This window comes from Mobula birostris, chromosome 10 (assembly GCF_030028105.1).
Source record: "Mobula birostris isolate sMobBir1 chromosome 10, sMobBir1.hap1, whole genome shotgun sequence".
Lineage (NCBI taxonomy): Eukaryota > Metazoa > Chordata > Chondrichthyes > Myliobatiformes > Myliobatidae > Mobula > Mobula birostris.
In genome coordinates, this window is record NC_092379.1 from 67,730,176 (window position 1) to 67,750,676 (window position 20,501).

The window sequence follows — 20,501 nt, forward strand, 5'->3', positions numbered from 1 at the left end:
TATTTCCCAGTTGCTTCTAATTCGCTTTGATGACAGCACACCTGGTTTCCATCAAGAACTGCAGTACAGGAACCCCAGCGTCACAACCACTAGTCCCCAGTTCGTTGGTCTTATTCCTGTGAGTAAACTACTTTTCCCGACTGCTTAGAATTGTTTGTTCTAAGTTAGTTCCAGTTTCAAAGCATACCTACGAGACTCCATCTCTCTGAGTCAAGACTCTGTGTCATGGCTCCTTGTCAAGTTTCTGAGACAAGGCTCGACATCGGGGCTCCACGTCAAGATCTCTCCTGTTTCCTGTTCGGCGTTTACGCCCGTGTAAGCATCCAAACGCAGTTTCCGTGCCTGTGCCCTGCACTTGAGTTCACTCCCCTCGCTCATTGCAACAAGATCACTGAAGCTCTGAGGTGATAACTTTAACCCTCAGTTACCTGAGGTGATAACTTTAAATGTTTGAATAACTTCCAGCCCATAATTTGAGCTACTGAGGAGTCAAATTTGCCCATACTACCCCAGACTACTGTGGGTGGCGAGGGAGGAGATTGCTGAGCCTCTGGCAATCATCTTTGAATCATCAATGGGGGCGGGAGAGGTTCTGGAGGATTGAAGAGTTGCAGATGTTGTTCCTTTATTCAAGAGAGATAGTAGAGATAGGCCAGGAAATTATAGACCAGTGAGTCTTACTTCAGTGGTTGGTGAGTTGATGGAGGAGATCCTGAGAGGCAGGATTTATGAACATTTGGAGAGGTATAATATGATTAGGAACAGTCAGCATGGCTTTGTCAAGGGCAGGTCGTGCCTTACGAGCCTGATTGAATTTTTTGAGGATGTGACTAAACACAGTGATGAAGGAAGAGAGGTAGGTGTAGTGTATCTGGATTTCAGCAAGGCATTTGATAAGGTACCCCATGCAAGGCTTATTGAGAAAGTAAGGAGGCCTGGGATCCAAGGGCACATTGCTCTGTAGATCCAGAACTGGCTTGCCCACAGAAGGCAAAGGGTGGTTGTAGATGGGTCATATTCTGCATGGAGGTCGGTGACCAATGGTGTGCCTCAGGGATCTGTTCTGGGACTCTTACTCTTCGTGATTTTTATAAATAACCTGGATGAGGAAGTGGAGGGATGGGTTAGTAAATGTTGTGGATAATAAAATTCAAGTAGAATTTAGACGAGGATGCGTTGCCTCACCGGAACTATTTAATATCTATAGTAAAATGATTCTCAGGGAAATAGAAAACCTACATTGGATAAAAATTGGAAGTGTTAACATTAACAATATGAGATATGCAGACGATACCATCCTAATAGCAAGTGCTGCAGAAGACCTATAAATCCTCCTCAACAAAGTTGTACAAACAAGTGCAGATTTTGGTCTAACCATCAACTGTAAAAAAAAAAAAAAAAGCAGCAAATGTGTGGTGATACCAGAACAACAAGATACCCCCAACTGCCAATTATGCATCGGTAACCAAGAGATTGAACAAAAGACCAGCTTTAATTACCTTGGTAGCTTTCTATCACAAGATACTAGAAGTAAAGTAGAAAGAAAATGAAGAATTGCCATTGCGAAAACCAGCTTCCAAAAAATGAAACCCATTTTTACCAACAGACACACTTCTGTGACAACAAGGCTTTGGCTACAAAAATATTACATCTAGTCAATCTTGCTGTATGCTTCTGAAACATGGACGATAACACCAGAACTCCAAAGAAACTCAGAAGCAGCAGAATGCTGATAATATCATATAGAGATAGGGTAACGAATGAGACAGTACTCCAACGTGCCCATACAAAAAGATCTTTAATGAGAACATTAAATGAGAGGAAACTTAAATTCCTGGGCCATGTCATCAGAAAGGGAAAAAAATAGAATGTCTTACATTACGAGGCCATATGCCTTGGAAACGCGAAAGAGGAAGGCAAAGAAAGAGGAAGGCACTGAGAAAGAACTAACAGATCTAGATGAGCGAGATATCATTGACGCTGCGAGGGATCGTTCGATGTGTAGAGCCAAGATCGCCCAAGCGTGCAATGCGTAAGGCACATGAAGAAGAAGAAGGAGTATGTTGGCCAGATACACTAAGGTTAAAACATTAATGTTATTTTGAATATGTGTTGTACATTATCCAAAGAAAAATGAATGTAGTACTTGAATGATATTTCATTTCATTAATGGTTAATGATTAATCAGAGAAGGAGATTTCATAAAACAATATTTAGACGTAACTGCACGTTGAGAAAATATTACCCGCCCTGGCAACACAAAAGCTAATTTCTTAGCATTTCTTAAAGTCACACACTTCTGGGTTGTCAGGAACAACCAATCAATGACTTTTTAACTCATTTTTTTCCCATCAGTAATACTTTCGCTTGCATTGCTGTTCAATGTAATGAATGACATCATCCTTGCACAAACTTCAGACTGCCGTGCAGGGTTGTGATTTTAATCTTTGTAGCTATTACATGCATAACGTAGGGCAGAATTTATTCAAAGTATGTTCAGAATTTAATTACTACACAGGATACTACAAACTGGCAGCAATCTGAAATGCAATGCAACTGACCTGATATTTGATTTGGTATGATGAAACTACACTTCAAAGAGAATTTTAAAAAACTTTAGGTCCCAATAGGTTATATTTGTACCTGTTTTAATCATGTAAATTTGTCCTAAGGCAACTATACACACATTTTGAATTTACTACGTTAATTAAAGAACAAAGTACACCACAACACTAATCAATCCAGTATTCAAATCTGTAAATAAGTAGAATAGTTCAAGTGTGCTGGTGTAAGATACTCCCACAAGTTACTGCCAATGCAACAAGCCTTCTGAAGATGGCTTCTTTCAGATCATTTTCTCTCCTTTGATGGCACTGTAGTGCTGTAGCGTTCTGTAACCCACACAATGCTGGACGAACTCAGTAGTTCAGGCAGTATCTATGAAGAAGGATAAACAGTTGATGTTTTGGTCTGAGACCCTTCATCAGGATCTGATGAAGTCAAATAAATGTCAACAGATTACTCCTCTCCACAGATGGCGTCCGACCTGCTGGGATCCTGCAGCATTTTGCGTGTGTGAATCTGGATTCCCAACATCTCTGAGATAGATTGTGATTTTGCTGCCACCATTCCTGATCACAGCCCTTTTGACGATGATGGTGCAAAGCAGGCCCATGACGGCTCTACTGGAGACTGGATAATTCCTCTGAAAACTGAGTCCAGGGAAGAAAGCCTGGGGGCACTCAGTGTTTGTTCCGTAATGTCAATGTCATAATGTACACTGTTTTCTTCAATTATGTTGACCTATTTTCCCCACACAAATTAAAGAATCATTAATGCAGCAGAGCATTGAATTAATTGCCAAAATTTTAAGGAATTGAATTTACTTCACATATTTCAATGTTTTACTCTGTATTCTTACATTGATTCAACAATATTTTGTGATGTTTTGGTGATTATTACCAAACAAAGATGAGATTATTTCATGCTTTGCACTGAAGTTGATTCTGTGCCCTTCTGCTATACAAGGACGAATCACTGGAATATTTGAAGAAACTTTTGATGCAGTTTCAAATGAAGAGAATTGACTTGTATCATGAAATTTACTTCTCTCTGTTTAGTTGCTACCTGATTTGATGAGTATTTCCATCAGATGGTTTTCATTTCAGTTTTCGAGCAACTATGGCATTTTCTCTTATTTTTCAACCGGTGGGCGAGGGAATCCATGAAAGCAATAGTTCAGATAGAAGGAAGACAGTTTATAGATCTGTTTACCGCAGAGTTTCTATGCAAGGAATGCCACAGAACACTCAGGACAAGTAAACATTTAATAGGGCAAGGTCTTTTCAGTCCTCAATTTCCTACTGACAAAAAAAAATCCAGCTTGATATTGATGATGGGATATAATTAAATTCATTAATACTGGACTTGTGGTGGAAAAAGCTGAATGTAATATGCACAATCACAAATGGTGAGTTTTGAATAAATTCACAGAAGTGAGTTTCATTTTTGGAATAGTTAGAGATATCGTATGTGACACAGCACTGGTATCATCCAAAGCAATTTCCTCCAAGTGATCATAAATGTTGAGTTAAGCTCAATTAGAGCGAAAAAGGATATTAACTGAGCTTAGTTTATAGTTACAATTGAGATGTAAGGTTTGATGAGTTTATTTCAATAATGTAATTTATTCTGTTATCTTGCAATATTTTGTATTATTCCTTACTTTTTGCATTGTGATTTATTAACAAGTATTAATAAACTACTTAGAATAATCCTGACTTGCTGTGCTGTATGGGTAATTGTTCATGCAAAACTCTCAGAACCTGCAGAAGGGAGAATTATCAACAATTGTTTGACTATATTAAATGAGATCTAAACACGCAAGGCTTTATTGATTCCTAATCTTGCCATGAGGTTTGAGCCAATTTCTCTAATAATGCTTTTTAAAGCTTTTCAGAGGTTCTCTTGAAGGTAAGTGAAACTGTACAGGTCAACAAGCACTAAACACTAGCTGTGATATTCTTTCCGATAGTTAACATCAGATGGTTGGGGTGGCACTTGATCTTCCAACCAATGGTTTATGTCTTATTTGATACCAACACCTATAGGCTGCACAAAAGTATGAGCTATCATTTTTCCTCTGCAGCTCTTTTTTAAACAGGTAATTGGCTGAACAATGCAAGGTGCGGCTGATGTTTATCGGGTACATACTTCATGTACACTTCTGAAGGCAGATATAGTTTAATTTTAAAGTTTACTTCATAGAGTTGCACTCTGTTAATCTTGCACAAGTTTTCCAAGTGCCACAGATCGGAAACTCCATCTGAAGCCCCTTCAGTAATGAATGAGAAACATTTCCAGGAACAAATGTAGTGGAAGTGAACATTATCAACTAGAATTATAAGAGGATTTGGTGTGAGATAACATCAAATCCTTAACCACGGCATAATATAAACTCACTGGGTAGATGTTTGTACAGCTCAGTTAATCAGTTTCAAAGGCAACTTTCATCACTCTCCCTGCAATGTCTGTAAGATCTTTCAGTGCAGCACTCAGTATCTTGTACGTCATGAGAAATGATGAGCCTGCTCCGAAAATGGAGCCAAGGACAGGGACAAAGTTGAGAGCGAATTCCAGGGCTGAAACGGTAACAGCAGCAGCACCCCAACCTAACCTCATTATTGCATCTGGGGTCATTTCACCCAGCAATGGAGCTTTTACTGTCGCATTCAGCTTTTCTACAGGTTTTCCTGCTTTGTTGGCCAGTCTTTGAAGAGAAGCATCATCCAGATCCAGGCGTTTCCGGAAGTGGACAATAGCCCCAATCAATATACCGATATCACAAGTGAGAGAGAAGCCGGGAAATGGGACCGCTCCCAATCCCCCAGAGAGTGTTGCAAACATCCAGATATGTTTTTTCAGAATTGTATTTTTCTTCTGAACTATCTCCACACTTAGATTTGGAAGGGCCAGGACAAAGATCCTTTTCTTTACATTATTTAGATCACCTTCGAGTCCTTCACTTAAACGAATGAAATCAAAATGATCCGGCTCAAAACTGGATATCAGGAACACAGTTGGATCCGGAAACCCTTTCGCTGCCAACCTCATGACACAGTCAATCCGAATCTTTTCCAGCTCCTCCTCTTCATTAACCACCTTCTTCTCTTTCCTCATGGAATCAAGATCGACGTCAATCTTAGAGCGGACAAAGTAGAACTTTTTCCCCAGCCGCTTAATCTCTTTGGCAAGATTTAGATCATTTTCTTTGAATCAAAAAGTGGAGATTATGATAAAGAAATCAAATCTTTTGAATTTCATTTCTGTGAGATACTTAGCTGCTCGAAATTCTGGAGGTCCAATCCCTGGCAGATCCCAATAGCGAACATTGGGCAGAGTGGGATGTGAGTACCCGATTGGCTCCATTGTTGTTTCTATCGTCCCAGATTTAGCTGCTCCCAGATCAGTGCTCCGAAGTCCTCTCATGGCATTGATGAAGGTGGATTTTCCCGTACCTGCTTCTCCCGTCACTGCGATGTTAAGATCTGTTTTGTCCAAGTTAGTTATTTTCTTCTGTATCAGTGGTTTAACTTTTTCCAAACCACCTGTTTCAAAATCAGACTTCAGTTTGCTCAGTTCTTCCTGTGTGAAGAATGAGGGGGTCTCAGTTTCTTCCACCTGTTCACTGAAAGAAAATATGTTACATTAAAATTCTCAACTGAGACAACTTCCATTTATATTTCATATCATGGCATTCACAGAACATCCTCATGTCAGTCCTTACTTTCAGTGGTCCAAGTGCTCTTTCCTGTTACAGTTTGCTACCCAACAGCTATCTATATTCATTATTATAATGTGCATAAGCACATGTAATGAGCATAACCAACACATATTCCACTCTCCCCTCCTACCCGTCCTCACAGTCCCCCACCCTGCTCTCATGACTATACCTCTTCCCCACACGAAACCACCACGGTGGGCTTCACAGCTGAACAGGTGAGAAGACAGCTGAAACATCTCAACCCAAGCAAGGCTGCAGGACCGGATGGTGTCAGTACCAGGGTGCTCAAAGCCTGTGCCCCTCAGCTATGTGGAGTACTTCGCCATGTATTCAACCCAAGCCCGAGGCTCCAGAGTGTTCCTGTATTGTGGAAGACATCCTGCCTCGTCCCTGTGCCGAAGACGCCGTGCCCCAGCGGCCTCAATGACTACAGACTGGTGGCATTGACCTCCCACATCATGAAGACCCTGGAGAGACTGGTTCTGGAGCTGCTCCGGCCTATGGTCAGGCCACACTTAGATCCCCTCCAGCTTGCCTACCAGCCCTGACTAGGAGTTGAGGATGCCATCGTCTTCCTGCTGAACCGTGGCTACGCCCACCTGGACAAGCCGGCAAGCACTGTGAGGGTCATGTTTTTTGACTTCTCCAGTGCGTTCAACAGCATCTGCCCTGATGTGCTAGGGGAGAAGCTGACAGCGATGCAGGTGGATGTTTCCCTGATATCATGGATTCTTAATTACCTGACTGGCAGACCACAGTACGTGTGCTTGCAACACTGTGTGTCCGACAGAGTGATCAGCAGCACTGGGGCTCCACAGGGGACTGTCTTGGCTCCATTTCTCTTCACCATTTACACCTCGGACTTCAACTACTGCACAGAGTCTTGTCATCTTCAGAAGTTTTTGGATGACTCTGCCATAGTTGGATGCATCAGCAAGGGAGATGAGGCTGAGTACAGGGCTACGGTAGGTGTGAGCAGAATTATCTGCACCTTAATATGAAAAAGACTAAGGAGCTGGTGGTAGACCTGAGGAGAGCTAAGGTACTGGTGACCCCTGTTTCCATCCACGGGGTCAGTGTGAACATGGTGGAGGATTACAGATACCTGGGGATACGAATTGACAATAAACTGGACTGGTCAAAGAACACTGAGGCTGTCTACAAGAAGGGTCAGAGCCTTCTCTATTTCCTGAGGAGACTGAGGTCCTTTTACATCTGCCAGATGATGCTGAGGATGTTCTACGAGTCTGTGATGGCCAGTGCTATCATGTTTGCTGTTGTGTGCTGGGGCAGCAGGCTGAGGGTGGCAGACACCAACAGAATCAACAAACTCATTCGTAAGACCAGTGATGTTGTGGGGATGGAACTGGACTCTCTGACGGTGGTGTCTGAAAAGAGGATGCCGTCTAAGTTGCATGCCATCTTGGACAATGTCTCCCATCCACTACATAATGTACTGGGAGGGCACAGGAGTACATTCAGCCAGAGACTCATTCCACCGAGATGCAGCACTGAGCGTCATAGGAAGTCATTCCTGCCTGTGGCCATCAAACTTTACCACTCCTGCCTTGGAGGGTCAGACATCCTGAGCCAATTGGCTGGTCCTGGACTTATTTCATAATTTACTGGCATAATTTACATATTACTATTTAACTATTTATGGTTCTATGACTATTTATTATTTATGATGCAACTGTAATGAAAACCAATTTCCCCCAGATTAATAAAGTATGACTATGACTATGACTATGTAAAGTCATTGGAAAGTACAGAGCGGAAACAGGCATTGACCTGCACTGGGACCATAACCCTCCATACACCTATTATTGATGTACCTATCCAAACATCTCTTAAATGTTAAAATCAAGCTCACAAGATCCACTTACCCTGGTAGCTCATTCCACACTCTCACAACCCTCTGACCGGTTAATATGCTTTGACTTTGCTTAACCACCATTGATTTTACTAATGGAGCATGTAGATCTCGACCTGTTTGTCCAAAGATGCAGCATCTTCACACACTTCTACCATTTTATTTCTATTCACCAATGTTGCTTTACCATGTCATCTCCTCTCAGTCCAACAAAGTTTTCTTAGCTTTTGCCTCTCCGAAATTATATTGCCCGTGAAGTTGGTGATGGGATATTTGGAGCACATGAACCCCTATTTTGTGAGGGGCACTAGTAACTGTTTGATAGGGTGCAGAAGAAGAGTGGTTGTCAGATGTTCCTATGCAGATGATGCATTATGTCTGCAGTTTGGTGCATCAATAGGAATGGGAACGGCTCATTTCTGACCTGGCATACTTCAATCATTGATACTCTTTACCACAGTCAATAATCTAGTTTCAGCACATACAGTTCTGAATGATGCTGCATAGTCAATTATTTGGAGGGGAAAAAAGAAGGGAACAGTTTCCAAGAACATGCTCATCCTCAACCATTGTGGCTGAAATGTTCACAATAAATGTGTGGCTGACATATTCACAATTATGCTGTTTGATAACCAGGTCAAATGGGGATAGGACCAGGAAACTTCCACAATATAGTACAGAAGACCTAGACTCTGTCAATGTAAGTATCTACACAACAAGATGTAACATTGCTCAGTTGTCAAATTCAGTATGGGTAATGATCACCAAATCTGTCTACGCTAAATCATTAACAAAGCAATGGGTCTCACCATCATGGGCTCTCAAGAAGCTCTTATTCACATGCACACCTAAGCCTAATTTGGATCTTTTCCTGGACAATTTGATCTTCAAACCTCATTTTCAACATAGTTGAATTGTGGCCATGAGAGCTTCTTCCCATACATAATGAAAACTGCCTTTGATCCCAGACTAATACATCACTGAGTGTGGCAAAAAGAACCACACTCTTTCAGTAGGTAATAAAAAGAATGCATATCAATATTAGTGATGTTATCTATATGAACTGGTGTTTTAGATTATGAAGACATACAGTCGTCTTTTATTGTCACTTAGTAATGCATGCATTAAGAAATGATACAATATTTCCTCTGGTGTGATATCACAAAACACAGGACAGACCAAGACTGAAAAAAAACTAACAAAACCACATAATTATAACATATAGTTACAAACAGTGTAACAATACCATAACTTGATGAAGTCCATGAGCACAGTAAAAGTTCAAAATCTCTCAAATGTCCCACATCTCACGCAGACGGGAGAAGGAAGAAAAACTCTCCCTGCCATACCCGACCACGGTCCGACTCTGAGTCATCCGAAAACATTGAACTCAGATCAGCTCTCCGACACCGAGTACTGAGCGCCATATCTATCTGAACGATTCGACCTCCATCTCGGTCGCGAACAGCAGGCAAAGCCGGGGATTTTGGGGCCTTCCCTCTGAAAGATTCCCGACCGCGCAGTAATGACAGCAGCGAATGAGCTTTTCAGAAATTTTTCCAGGTGTTCCTCTGTGCTTTCACGTCCATCTCCATCAAAATAACAATAGTGAGATCTGTTTGGGTGGGGCATAGAAACGTGAAAATCTCCTTGATTGGAAGTTTCACTTGAGCCAATAAAATGTGTGGTTTAAGCAGAACAACCATTGTTGGCATGGGCAGTATTAGAGTGGTGAACTGAGACCTTGGGTCAAGAGGCTTCAATGAGAAGAAGTGGAACCCAAGATCTCAGAAGCCATTTTGGATTGGCCCTTGTGTGAGTGGGTTAGTGGATTGGTCTGACATCTGACACTGTGACTTGAGAGGCTTTGGTCAGGAAATGCAAGAGCGTAGCTGTTACATATAAATCTCAGGAGCAGAGGACAGAACAAATCAGGCCGATTCGGAGAACTGTTGCAAACTAAAGGACTTTATTAGACATGACATCACGGACAGCTTCCGTACCTAAAAGCAGTGCTTAGGGGCTCTCCTTAGCTTGTAGACACACTTCATTACATAGACACAGCGTACGTGAGTAAAAGCACTTAACAAGAACATTGCTTGACTTTGAACTTAGAACTAGATTGCAACAAACAACGTGGCTTTGAACTTACAACTAGATTGCAACAAACAACGTGCTTTAGAACTTATAACTAGATTGCAACAAACAACGTGATTTTGAACTTAGAACTAGATTGCAACAAACAAGAACATTACGTGAATGCGGCGCCACAAACTATCAATGTTAGTGATGTAGTCCATATGAACTGGAGTTTGAAATAGCAATCATGAGATCTGTTTGGGCGGGGCATTGTAACGTGCAAATCTCCTTGATTGGAAGTTTTACTTGAGCCAATAAAATGTGCAGTTTAAGTGGAATAACCATTGTAAGCATGGGCAGTGTTACAGTGGAAGTGTTCTTGCAAGGAACCCACCCTTCCCCCCCGCACAATAACAGAGAAAGGCAACATGATAACTAATCTATGCTCTAAACCCCCACCCCTGCACAAAATGCAAGAAGAACATCAGACACCACAAGAAATGCAGCAAGAACATCAGCCCCACTCCCCGTTCAGCACATTCCAGGCCCTTCGGCCCACAATGTTGTGCCGACCCTCAAACCCTGCCTCCCATATAACCCCTCACCTTAAATTCCTCCATATGCCTGTCTAGTAGTCTCTTAAACTTCACTAGTGTATCTGCCTCCACCACTGACTCAGGCGGTGCATTCCACACACCAACCACTCTCTGAGTAAAAAACCTTCCTCTGATATCCCCTTGAACTTCCCACCCGTTACCTTAAAGCCATGTCCTGTATTGAGCAGTGGTGCCCTGGGAAAGAGGTGCTGACTATGAACTCTATCTATTCCTCTTAATACCTTGTACAACTCTATCATGTCTCCTCTCATCCTGCTTCTCTCCAAAGAGAAAAGCCCTAGCTCCCTTAATCTCTGATCATAATCCATACACTCTAAACCAGGCAGCATCCTGGTAAATCTCCTCTGTACCCTTTCCAATGCTTCCACTTCCTTCCTATAGTGAGGTGATCAGAACTGGACACAGTACTCCAAGTGTGCCCTAACTAGAGTTTTATAGAGCTGCATCATTACATCGTGACTCTTAAACTCTATCCCTTAACTTATGAAAGCCAACACCACATAAGCTTTCTTAACTACCCTATCTACCTGTGAGGTAATTTCAGGGATCTGTGGACATGTACCCCCAGATCCCTCTGCTCCTCCACACTACCAAGTATCCTGTCATTTACTTTGTACTCTGCCTTGAACTTCCAAAGTGTTCCACCTCACACTTCTCCGGGTTGAACTCCATTTGCCACTTCTCAGCCCACTTCTGCATCCTATCAATGTCTCTCTGCAATCTTTGACAATCCTCTACACTATCGACAACACCACCAACCTTTGTGTTGTCTGCAAACTTGTCAACCCACCCTTCTACCCCCACATCCAGGTCGTTAATAAAAATCACAAAAAGAAGAGGTCCCAGAACAGATCCTTGTGGGACACCACTAGTCACAACCCTCCAATCTGAATGTACTCCTTCCAGCACAACCCTCTGCCTTCTGTAGGCAAGCCAATTCTGAATCCACCTGGCCAAACTTCCCTGGATCCCATGCCTTCTGACTTTCTGAATAAGCCTACCATGTGGAACCTTGACAAATGCCTTACTAAAATCCATGTAGATCATATCCATTGCACTATCTGCCCTTCACAAAGCCATGCTGACTGTCCCTGATCAGACAATGATTCTTTAAATGCCCATAGGTCCTATCTCTAAGAATCTTTTCCAACAGCTTTCCCACCACAGACATAAGGCTCACTGGTCTATAATTACCTGGACTATCCCTACTACCTTTTTTGAACCAGGGGACAACATTCGCCTCCCTCCAATCCTCTGGTACCATTCCTGTGGACAATGAGGACATAAAAATCCTAGCCAGAGGCTCAGCAATCTGTTCCCATACATCGTGGAGCAGCCTGGGGAATATTCCGTCAGGCCCCGGGGACTTATCCATCCTAATGTATTTTAACAACTCCAACACCTCCTCTCCCTTAATATCAACATGCTCCAGAACATCAACCTCACTCATATTGTCCTCATCGTCATCAAGTTCCCTCTCATTGGTGAATACCGAAGAGAAGTATTCATTGAGGGCCTCACTCACTTCCACAGCCTCTAGGCACATCTTCCCACCTTTATCTCTAATTGGTCCTACATTCACTCCTGTCATCCTTTTGTTCTTCACATAATTGAAGAATTCCCTGGGGTTTTCCTTTACACTACCCACCAAGGGCTTCTCATGCCCCCTTCTTGCTCTTCTCAGCCCTTTCTTAAGCTCCTTTCTTGCTTCCCTATATTCCTCAATAGACCCAACTGATCCTTGCTTCCAAAACCTCATGTATGCTGCCTTTTTCACCTGTCTAGATTTTTCACTTCACTTGTCACCCATGGTTCCTTCACCCTACCATTCGTATCTTCCTCAGCGAGACAAATTTATCCCTAACATCCTGCAAGAGATCTCTAAACATCAACCACATGTCCATAGTACATTTCCCTGCAAAAACATCATCCCAATTCACACCCGCAAGTTCTAGCCTTATAGCCTCATAATTTGCCCTTCCTCAATTAAAAATTTTCCTGTCCTCTCTGATTCTATCCTTTTTCATGATAATGCTAAAGGCCAGGGAGCGGTGGTCACTGTTCCCCAGATGCTCAACCACTGAGAGCTCTGTGACCTGACCCGGTTTGTTACCTAATACTAGATCTAGTATGGCATTCCCCCTAGGTGGCCTGTCAACATACTGTGACAGGAATCCATCCTGGTCACACTTAACAAACTCTGCCCCATCTAAAACCTTGGAACTAATCAGGTGCCAATCAATATTAGGGAAGTTAAAGTCACCCATGATAACAGCCCTGTTATTTTTGCACCTTTCCAAAATCTGCCTCCTAATCTGCTCCTCTGTATCTCTGCTGCTGCCAGGGGGTCTATAGAATACCCCCAGTAGAGTAACTGCTCCCTTCCTGTTCCTCACTTTCACACATACTGACTCAAAAGAGGATCCTGCTACATTACCCACCCTTTCTGTAGCTGTAATAGTATTCCTGACCAATAATGCCACCCCTCCTCCCCCTTTCCCCCCTCTCTATTCCCTTTAAAGCACTGAAATCCAGGAATATTGAGAATCCATTCCTGCCCTGGTGCCAGCCAAGTCTCTGTAATGGCCACTACATCGTTATTCCATGTATGTATCCAAGCTCTCAGCTCAACACCTTTGTTCCTGATGCTTCTTGCATTGAGGTACACACACTTTAGCCCTTCTACCTTACTACCTTTACATCCTTTATTCTGCTTCTCTTTCCTCAAAGCCTCTCTATATGTCAGGTCTGGCTTTACTCTATGCACTTCTTTCACTGCTCTATCACTCCAGATCCCAACCCCTTGCAAATTAGTTTAAACCCTTCTGAACCATGCTTGCAAACCTACCTGCAAGGATATTGCTCCCCCTCGTGTTCAGGTGCAACCCATCCAATCTGTACAGGTCCTAGATTCCCCAGAAGAGAACCCAATGAACCAAAAATCTAAAACCCTGCTCCCTGCACCAATTCCTCAGCCACTCATCCAACTGCCACCTCCTCCAATTTTTAACATCACTGTCACATAGCACTGGCAGCAATCCTGAGAATGCCATCCTTGAGGTCGTGTTCTTCAGCCTTCTGCCTTGTTCCCAAAACTCACACTTCAGGACCTCATCCCTCTTCCTGCCTATGTTGTTGGTTCCAACATGTATCACAACTTCTGTTTGCTTTCCCTCTTGTACTAGGATGTCGTGCACCTGGTCAGAGACATCCCGGACCCTGGCACCTGGGAGGCAGCAAACCATGCGGGTGCCCTTCTCACGTCCACAAAATCTCCTGTCTGATCCCCTGACTATAGAGTCTCCAATGACTACAGCTCTCCTCTTCTCCGTCCCACCCTTCTTCACCACAGGGTCAGACTCAGTGCCAGAGGCCCTGCCACCGTGGCTCACAGCTGGTCGGTCATCCCCGCCAACAGTATCCAGGACAGTAAACTTATTATTCAGGGGAATGGCTACAGGGGTTCTCTGCACTACCTGTCTGCTCACCTTCACTTTCCCCCCTCTGACTGTCATCCAACGACCTGCTTCCGACAGCTTAGGTGTGACTACCTCCCTGTAGCTGTCATCTATGACTGCCTCATTCTCCCTTATGAGTCAAAGATCATCCAGCTGCTGCTCCAGATTCTTTACATGGTCCTCCAGATCGCCCAGCCGTATGCACTTCTGGCAGATGTGATTCTGTGGGAGAGGGGCGTTCCCCCAAGTCTGCCAGATCTCACATGAGAGGCACATCACCATCTCAGGAGGCATTGTAAAGACTAACTGCGAGCAAGCTTGTCCTCCGCCTCTTCTCGTTGAAACCTCTCGAGACAAAGCCTCAAAGCTCTACTCCTTCACTGGCCCACTCACTCACTGGCCGCTTTCCACTTACTCAGAAAGGTCTCAAACGTATTATATATACATACATATATATATATATATATATATATATATATATATATATATATAATAGGGATATAAGATCATGTGATGTTTCAGTTAAAATGATGTGGGAGCGGGTGGGCTCCATTGTGGTTAATGGTTAGCAAATCTGAAGCATGTGTTAGTTGTTCAAGGAACTCAAGCTCAGATTTGTGGAGCTGAAATCTGACCTTCGAACACTGCAATGCATCAGGGAGGGCGAGAGTTTCCTGTTCAGTCTGTGATCAGGGCCAAGAGCTTGTGACTGTGTGTGAGGCACTTGGGGAATGGGGGTTCCAAGAGGGAGTGTTGGAGGAGTCTCAACCTTTGAACTTGCCCAACAGGTTTAAAATTGATGGAATACACACAAACAACTGGAGGAACGCTGTAGGACAGGCAGCATCTATGGACAAGACCAAACAGTCGACATTTCAGGCCAAGACTCTTCATGCTCCCCATGTGGATGAGAATGGGGGCCTGTAGGGAAAACGAGCAACAAAACCATTGCTCTTTGGTTCATGGAGCTGTCTGGTGCCTGAGTCTGGGGCATCTCATTGAATTGCAGGAAAATTATGCATGGGAAGGGGAAAGATTTGTTTTTTTTATGAGGGTACCAGTGATCTTCAAAGAAAACGGGAAGAATTTCAACTGAGGAAATTTAAGAAGTTAGGAACTAAGTTAAAATGCAGAATCAAAGAGATATTAATCACTGGATTGCTACCTGAGCAATGTGCAATTTGCACGGGGTTAATAAGATCAGAAAGCTAAATGTGTTGTGAAGGTTTAGTGTGGGAGAAGTGGGTTTAAATTTGTGGAACATTACCACCAGTGTTGGAGAAAGGGAACCGTTCTGATGGGGCAGGCTCCACCTGAACCAGGCTGGGACCAGAATCCTTGCAAATCACATAACCAGGGCTATAAACTAAATTGTAGAGGATGGATTGAACAGGTGGGAAAAGTGAGGATATCATTAAAGGGAATGAGAATCCAGGAGAGGTTACAGAAATCTCTCAATTAATGAATAAGACAAAGTTTAGAAAGGGATAAGAAGTTATCTTCAGAAACACGGCGACAAAATTGAAAAGAGTGGTGAATACAGAACTGAATCTGTTATATTTCAAGGCATGATCTATATATAATAAAGTCAATGATCTCATAGCAGATTTACAGATTGTCAGGTATGATGATATGGGTATCATTGGGTCATGGTGAAGGAAGGTCACAGCTGGGAGCATAACATCCACGGATACACATCGTATCAAAAAGAAAAGGCAGCCGGGCAGAGATGTTGGGATGGCTTTGTCTGTTTTAAAAAATAAATAAATTCACTAAAATGTAAAGGCATATCATTAGAAGATGCAGTCTACAAGGGTTTAAAAAAAGACCCCAATGGAAGTATTACATAGGCCTCCAAATGGTAGCAAAGTTGTGGGGTGCAAACTACAAAGGAAAATAGAAAATACATATAAAGAGGGTAAGGTTATATTGACCATGGGAGATTACAATATGCAGATTTTCGGAAAATCAATTTGGTACTCGATTCCAAAATAAGGAGTTTGTAGAATGCCTCTAATCTGGCTTTTTCAAACAACTTCTGGTTGAGATCATGACGGAAAATTCTGGATTCAGTGTTGTGTAATCAGATTTGATTAAGAGACTTAAGGCAGAGGAACCGATAGGAGGCAATCATAATACTAGTATAGAATACACCCTGCAGTTCGAATGGGACAAGATTGAATGTATCAGTATTACAGTGCAATAAAGGGAATTACAGAAGCAGGAGGGGAGAGTGGGCCAAAGTTCACTAGAATGTAACACTGGCAGGGATAACAGAAGAGTAATGGTTGGACTTTTTGAGAATGATTACACCATAAGACATAGGAGCAGAATCTGGCCATTTGGGCCATTGAGTCTGCTCTGCTATTTCATCACGGCTGATCCATTTCCCTCTCAACACCACTCTTCTGCATTCTCCCCGAAACCTTCCAACCCTGACTAATCAAGAACCTATCAACCTCCACCTGAACTGTATTGAATAACCCACCCCCCACAACAGCCAGTGGCAATGAATTCCAGATATTCCCCACCATCAATTTTTTCTAAGAAAATCATCTTCATATATGCTGTAATTGAAAGTTCTTCTATTCAGAGGGTGTTCCTTGCGGTCCTGGACTCTCCCATCATAGGATATATCCTCTCCCACATCTGAGGTATTCAGGCCTTTCAACATTCAATATGTTTCAGTGAGATCCCCACCCCTCATTCTACTAAATTCTAGTAAGTGAAGTCTCACAGCCACTCATCCCTTCATTCCTGGAATCATTCTTGTGAACTTCTTCTGTGGTGGGCACGTGGCAAGTGGTTAAGGTGCTAGTCTAGTCATCTCAAGGTCGCGGCTTTGAGCCTCAGCTGTGGCAACGTGTTTGTGCCCTTGAGCAAGGCACTTAATCACACATTGCTCTAGTCTGTGCGAGGAGTGGTGCCCCACACAGAGTTCCAATCTGCACCTTGTAAGGCATGAAAATGCCCGACGCAGGCCTCTTATGGTCTGAGCCGACATTCCTTCCTTCCTTCCTCTGAACCCTCTCCAATGTCAGCACATCCTTTCTTAAATAAGGGGACCAAAACTGCTCACAATACTCCAAGAGAGACTTCACCAATGCCTTCTAAAGCCTCAGCATTACATTGTTGCTTTTATATCCTAGTCCACTCAAAATGAATATTAATTTTGAATTTCCCTTCCTTATCATTAACTCAACATTCAAAAGAACATTTAGGGAATGCTGCACGAGGACTCCAGAATCTGTTTGCACTTCAGGCAGAAGTCATATGCATGCAGGATGACTCCTCACTTTCCTATAATGAATCAGGCTCCTGCAGCACTCAAGAAGTTGGACAGGTACGCCATATGCTACCCAAAACCGTCATACTTTCCGCCAGTACCACACAGAGGATGAAGTGAATACCATGAGCCAGATTTAATGATGCTGCTTATTTATGCAGTTCTACAGTAAAATGACCACCAAAGAGAATGGATTAAGGTTTTAGTATGAGATAACATTTCCTCATGTATCTTTATCTCCATCATGCACCATGCTTACGAGGAAATGTATCATGGTTCCTTGAGTGTCACCAGGCTTACTGTGATGAAATCATGGGCCAACCCCAGGATTGGATCAGGTTGATCGAGAATGCAAAATTTCAGGAAAGCAAGTGCTCAAGGCTGCTAGGAACTTTTAATATCTGCTGTTCTTGATGTCAATACCCACATCTCAAAAATCAACAAAAGGGATTGATTCTGCCGTAGAGCCAGATCTGTCTTGTTCTAAAAACAAAAGCTGAACACTGTACGGCTTCTGCTCTGGCAGGTTTTGTTGATGCAGGAGAGCTGGGAAGAAGCAAGGTGCGTAATTTCCAACCTACCTGGAGCTTGACCCTCCCATTCCTGATCTGCGTCGTTCGTTGGCTGGTCTGTATAGCAACCAGCGATGACAGGGCTTTAATCGGATGCTCAGGAAGCCTTTATCGCCTTTTCTTGTGTGATGTTTCTGCTTCTAGAGGAGATGACACAATGAGTTGTCGTTTTTTTATACCAGACATATTCAAGTCTGTGAGGCTGACTTGTTGAAGACATTTGCTGTCTTCACAGAAGGAATAAAATACTAAAGATATAGTTAAATACTAAACTAAAGCAAGAGGACGAGATTTTTCAGTGCTGTATCCATAAAGCATTGATAAGTGAGAAAACAAAGAGAGTGAATTCTAACTGGCTGCACCACCGTCTGGTCTGGAGGTGGGTGGGTGACCACTGCACAGTCTCGAAATAAACTGCAGGAAGTTATAAACTCAACCAGCTCCAGCATTGGCACTCGGCTCCCCGACATCCAAGGAACCAAGCCTCAAAAAGGCGGCATCCATCAACAACCGGGACATGCCCTCTTCTCATTACTACCATCAGGGAGGAAGTACAGGAGCCTCAACAGATTCTATATTTTGGCGATTCCAATGTTTATGCGGATAAGAGCTATCCGTACTGGAACGAGAGAGGCCGGGGAAATTGCGCTTTCGCTTCTATCTTTTGCGGGACGACCAACCACATCCTTCCCCAACTTCAGATTCTCTTCATCCTGTTTTTCACAACAAACCTATACCTTGTGGTTTCACAACTTCTCATATTCCGCTTTAGATATGTCTCCGAAATTTTTCCTCTAATATATTTTGTTTTTTTTCTCTTTAAATAACATCTTAAAATAACAAAGCCACACTTGAAATCTCGTCAACGCTCTGCTAGACGGCTCCAGCAACTTCCTCTGAAACTTTCCTCAGGAAGGCACTAGCCAGCCAATATGAACTGTGCGCTCACTCTCCATGGCATGTGATGACATTCATTCAGTGCTGGAAATTCTCAGAGAGGCTGGGAATGTGAACTAAACATATGCTGGAACTTGTTTCCGTCACTTGTTTTCTGGCGGTCTGCAATAAGCTCTTGTATTGCAGCACCTTACGATTAACTCTATAGTGATTTGCGGCACAGAGTTTTCCTACTTCCTGGAAACACCTTAACCTCTTTATGTACCCGACGACTTTTTAATTTATTGTGTTTTGCACTACTTGTTTTAACTTAACTACTTAATATATACATGCACACTTAGTGTAATTCAATGTTTTTTTCCCCCCCGTTTATAATGTATTGCATTGTACTGCTGCATCAAAGTTAACAAATTTCACAACGTACGCCGGTGATATTTAACCTGATTCTGATTGTGAATTTGGGGCAGTTTGCTGCTGTTGTTACGTTCTCAACTTCAATTTCATTCAAACACCCGCATATCCCCGAAGCGAAATCCCTACAAGTAAAATAGGTAGAAAATAGGACAAAAGTAACAGCTGTTCAGGAGTTTTCTCAAATTGTTTGTGCAATATATTGGTTGTACGATCATTGGCACCGAAACCCAGTTTACAAATACGCAACTGCCCACAATTTTCTCAATCGTTTAGTATTAACATTATGTAACGGTAATGAATAGACCCAGTTTGTCATTCAATTTCTTGTCTTTACCTGCACTGGGTCTTTGATCAAGGAGGCTCCGTCAGTGAAGGTCCGCTTTGATCAGCAGTCTGTTGCGATTTGTGTGTTCTGTGTTTCCTCTCTCACTCACACCGTGTGCCTTACTCGGATTGGGCAGATTGATTGATCCAATAAGAATTAAAGATATGCATGTGATTACTTGTTGCCGGGTGACTTTATTCTTTTCATTCTGCTGGTTCAGTGTGTGATGAGTGTAGATGCTGCACTCAGACACCGTGTACTTACAGAACGATCCCTATTAAATACAATAGTTAAATCACCACAACGTACTCTGTCAAGCTGCCAATCGATTTATACCGTCCTCAATTCCTCAGCCAGCCAGCTACATTGAGGATAATTTACCGCAGGATGTGGAAGGGCATATCAACCCTGGAGAATCCTTTAAGATCACGGAGAGAAGATTCAAACTGCCCTCTGTGTCAGGATCGAAGCCTGGTTGCAGGGTTTTGCAGATAAATTAATCCAGCACCATGATATTGATATAGAATTTCATCAGGTCCTAGCGGCAGGTAAAAACGGTTTCAAATGATCATTAACAACCTTCTCTCCTTCAAAGTTAGAACTAAATCAGAAGTTGGATGTTTGCTCATGACTGTACAATATTCCATCCCATTCGCAAGAAGATTCGATCATGTTTATACTAACAGACACGGTACTT

The 20,501-nt window shown here is 42.8% G+C and overlaps 1 pseudogene; it reads right to left on the reverse strand.

The window, feature by feature from the left end:
• Positions 1-2,074: 2,074 nt before the first annotated feature.
• Positions 2,075-19,542, reverse strand: LOC140204526 (interferon-inducible GTPase 5-like; annotated as a pseudogene).
• Between the last annotated feature and the right edge of the window lie 959 nt (positions 19,543-20,501).